The 4,665-nt window shown below is 36.0% G+C and overlaps 1 long non-coding RNA gene across 1 annotated transcript; it reads right to left on the bottom strand.

Moving 5' to 3' along the window:
* Nucleotides 1-561: 561 nt before the first annotated feature.
* LOC112721663 (uncharacterized) lies at nt 562-3,347 on the bottom strand. The gene is made up of 2 exons (XR_011867667.1): nt 2,966-3,347; nt 562-2,753 (listed from the first exon to the last, which is right to left on the bottom strand). It is a non-coding gene; the product is annotated as an uncharacterized lncRNA (long non-coding RNA).
* Nucleotides 3,348-4,665: the final 1,318 nt, after the last annotated feature.

The raw sequence follows: 4,665 nt of genomic DNA, 5'->3' as shown, positions 1-4,665 counted from the left end.
TGTGCTGCGACTTAAATATGAAAACGCATGCCCTGCTTAAGGTACTGTCATATTCTCTCTTGGTAGTTGCAATATCATAATGGCAAAGGATTTAATAATCAATGGAAAGATCGTCCAAGCTTCTGAATGGCTCATTTATTTAGGATCAAGGATCATGGAAACTTATTCAACTCGTGTTTATTTTGAATTCAATGATAATCATGGTGATGTCCACGCATGGGTAAGTTGGTAACGTCTAATTCCAGGGACCAAAAGAATTAATTTTCAAAACCAGAATAGAAAAAGGAGGTCTTCATGTGGTTGCAATAACAATGGTGGTAACAACATTAGTGATTGACTACTTATTACGCTTTTGGATGGTTGGATCCTAGTTCATACTCTCAACGATAGATAGAGGGTAGAACAAATACATAATCAACTATGTTGTCTATACACAAAAAATCAGTTACAAATTCAAACTGACTAGCATTTCAAAAGAGAATGAGTTAAAGAATCTAAAAGCAGAACTTTAAGCCAGGGGAGCTCTTATCAAAGTCTAATCCAAATACTCAACAGCTCTAATTCCGTTCTCCACTACCATCACTGATAAATATCAAAATGAATTCACTTTACAATCTCGTATTCAGCCTCAAATAAATAGCTAGGTATATCACAAGCCCACAAATTTTTGTTTTAACCAAGTTTGAAAGCATCTTACTCATGATCATCACTAATATTTACTATAACCAGATTGTATAATTAAAAAAAATGTTGCAAAATCAACTAAACCACAAGCAGTGGTTGAGTGACAATATTCAGAGATACTAGAGAACAATAACCAGTAACCCTCCAAAACTCTATCTGATTTGTTGATAATAATTGGTACTACCAGTAGTCTCCACATGAACAGGAGCCATCACAAAAGTGGTGGAAGCGATTGGTGTCTCTCACTATGATTTTCCTCTTCAACAAAATGACACATTTTATTGTGAGTGGCAATCACCACAAACCCTGATATTCTTCATGATACGTATGGTGGATCCACGTGAAGTATTTAGAAGTGCGAATGTGAGAGCCAACTTCTCATTGTCATATTGTATACTTACTTCCTTCTCTTATTGATCTACACACAGAAGCACATGACTAGTGTCTGGAACATAGCCAATTACCTTAATTTCATGATTTAGCTTCTCCCACATTTTAAGGACCTTCTCATTATGTGGATTTGCAAAGTCATTTGCAACAAATACATGGACAAAATTCTGAATCTCAACCATGCAGGCTCCTTCTTCAAGCCACCTTCCACCTACCCGCAGAGGCATATATACAGGCAAGCAATATTTGTGTCCCTGAATAAGAAGGTTCAAGCTCAAATATTCATTCAGCAGCATAGGCACCTATCTCCATGTTCTTATACATCCTAGAAACACCAAGCAAAGTTCCCCATATAGCTGCAGTGGGTTCGATTGGCATTTCTTCAATGAAACTTTTAGCTTGATAAAGAAGGCCAGCTCGACCGAAAAGATCAACAATTGTCACATAATGTGAGATTTTCGATTCAATATTGTACTTTTTCATTAATCCGAAATAATGTTTACCGTCATCCAAAAGCCCAGCTCGGCTACAAGCAGTAAGAACACTTGGGAATGTGATGTCATTGGGTTCAATCCCAATCCTCAACATTTTTTCGAACTGTTGCACAACTTCTTTTCCAAACCCATGCTGGGCATACCCTATAAGCATCGACCTGAAAGAAACCACATCAATCTTGAGCAATTGATTCAAAACCTTTCTTGCATCCTGAATGCTGTCTGACTTTGCATACATGTGAAGAAGAGTGTTGCCCACGTAACCAGCTAATTTTTTGCCCCATTTTATTGTAGGTGCATGAAGCCATTTACCTTGCTCCAAAGATCCTATACCCGAAAAAGCACATATAAGGGATGAATATGTAAATTCTGTTGGTTTATAACCTTCCCTCTGCATCCTAATAAACAGAGCCAAAGCGTCCTCTAATTCACCCTTCCTAGCATATCCAGTTATCAAAGCATTCCATGAAACCTCATTCTTATTTTCCAGCTTGTCAAATGCCAATCGTGCTTCGCTCAAGTATCCACATCTAGCTTACATGTCTACAATCGAACTGCCCATAAAAACATACGAGTGAGGAATTCATACTTCAGACAACATGCATGAATTTGCTGCCCGTCCTTCTAGCTGACTATAAATCCACAAGATTTCACCAAGCTGGATAACAAGAATTCATTTGGTTTGGACCCAAATTGCAGCATTTGAGGAAACAAAGCAAGTGCATGTTGGGCGCATTCATTCTGGGAATACCCGGTAATCATGGATGTCCAAGTAACCATGTCTTTGGACGGCATTTCGTCGAACACTCGACGAGCCTCTTCCAAACTGCCACACCTTGCATGAATGAAAAGAACAGAATTTCGAATAACAAGGTCATCCTTGAGCTTAGAATTAAGGATGTGTGAATGCACCAATCTTTCTTCTCTAAGCTTCCCCAACTGGGTGCATCTCTTTAGCATTACATTGTACATGGATTGGTTTGGCTCAAGCGAGCCGCTGTCAACAAGATCCAGGACATGGAGACCAGTTTCGGAATTCCGGCTCAGAAGAAGAAGAAGGTCCCTGTCATCAATGACACACAAGTCGTCCAATATGTCACAATTTGAATCGGAGAAAGTAGCTGCTGCTGATGAAGATTGCCAGAGGGTTTGAATGGTATCCAAACGTCACTCTATGAGTTTTAACTGCAATCACGGAGCAAAGTGGAAGACCTAATAAGCTTAGAGTATTATATTGATTAATTATACATGTGCGCATACAATAACATATCCAGCAACTAACTAAATAACTAACTAACCAACATAACAGTTATTCTATTGTTACGGCGACACTGGGCCGAAAAGAGAGAGAAAAAGAATGCATAGGAAAAGGAGAAGAGTTAAATTGTTGAGCTTACAGGGGCATAGGAGCAGTGATTTTTGAAGTGACGAATTGAAGAGGAAAGCATAGAAGGATTGTTACATTGGATCATCACCTCGTACTGTTGTTTGGGTTCCACAAAAAATGAATTGAATTCAACCCTACTGTTGTTTGGGACTCAAATTGGCAGAGATGGGTTTAGAAAAAGTGCGTCGGACACGGATTGGCTGTGAGCCCGCAGCAACCCCGTTGAGCAGGTGGTTGGAACCTCCCTCATTCGCGGCATCAAGATACTGCTCACTCAGCCTGGGGAGTTGACGGTGACTCATGCGTATACAGAAAGAAATTGCTGTGCTGATCTTCTTCTTCCCAAGGGCCTAACCTCTCTTTGGCCCCCCTCAGTCTATTAAAAGAAATGGAAAAAGCACACTTTTTTTTTTCCCTAATATTTGTTATTTTTTTTTAAAATATTCCTAATATTTAATTTCATTTCATTTTGTTCATAATCTTCTCAATTTATTCAACATCTTAATGCTTTTTATTTGTTTTAAAAGTATTCTTAGACGTTTTTAACTTTATTCCTTACATTTTAGATTAGATTAAAGTTTAAAAATAATTATGATTCAAATTAAAAATATTAAAAACAAAATTAAATAAAATTAAATGCTAGAAGTATTTTAAAAAACATCGTAAACATTAAGGGCAAAAATATATTTTACTTTAAAAAAACTAATTTTTTTTCTTTGAGTAATTACTCATGCTAAGTAATTTATAAATATTTTTTATTTTTAACCGTTTACATTTTAAAAATGTGATTAATTTATAAAAAGATGATTCATTTTTAAACATTGAAAATAATAAAAATATATTTGATTTGCCTATTTTTAAAATATATTTTTAATATTAATTTTAATATTTGTTCATATCCGGATTCAAAAGACAAAGTTATGGTCTAGATATGTTAACCCAATTTCACAAAATATCCAAGAAAGACCCAATAAATTTATACGGGTTAATCTACTCGATTTGTTTAAGAAACAGATTCTCTAAACCATCTCCGACCCAACTTGCATGGCAAAAAGGGCCTATCATATTGTAACAGATATTCATACAATTTTTCACAACAAATGTGGGATAACTTTTCTAATAACGAGAGAGTAACTATCCACCACTACAAGTGATAGGACTTTAGAGTGATGGCCAAGTTGTCATCGTATCTCTATAAATACCTCATCTAATCCAGGTATTTCTTCAATTTTAATTTAGTGAAACCTGCCCAAAACTCTAACTAACTTAAGCACCAAAGTCTTTTGTAGATACCATCCACCACCATCCACCCAAGGACATCAGACAACTTTTCTCTTTATTAAACAAGTCAAACATTCTCTCAAAGGAGTTTAGACCTCACATCCAAGCCTATATCCTATTGGTTTCAGGTAATCCCTCGTGTAAGAACCCAAATTTTGGTAAACTGATTTTTCTGGCTATTTTATAACTTATTCTACAAAATCTTGAACCACAGCTCAACAAGATATAGTGAGGCAGGCCCAATGGTAAAAAATAACTAAAATTAATTAGAAAAAGGTAATTAATGAGTCAAACTTGATTTTATGAGGGTAATTAATTTTTTCAAATCAAATTTGACTAATAAAAAGTAAATAATTGTGTACCACGGGTTTATTTTTCTCAACAGAGGCTTTTGAGCTGGGAATTCACTTTTATTGATGGTTTTGCGTG

The sequence above is a fragment of the Arachis hypogaea genome, chromosome 11, assembly GCF_003086295.3.
Source record: "Arachis hypogaea cultivar Tifrunner chromosome 11, arahy.Tifrunner.gnm2.J5K5, whole genome shotgun sequence".
NCBI lineage: Eukaryota > Viridiplantae > Streptophyta > Magnoliopsida > Fabales > Fabaceae > Arachis > Arachis hypogaea.
This window is presented reverse-complemented; position numbering and strand designations above follow the sequence as displayed.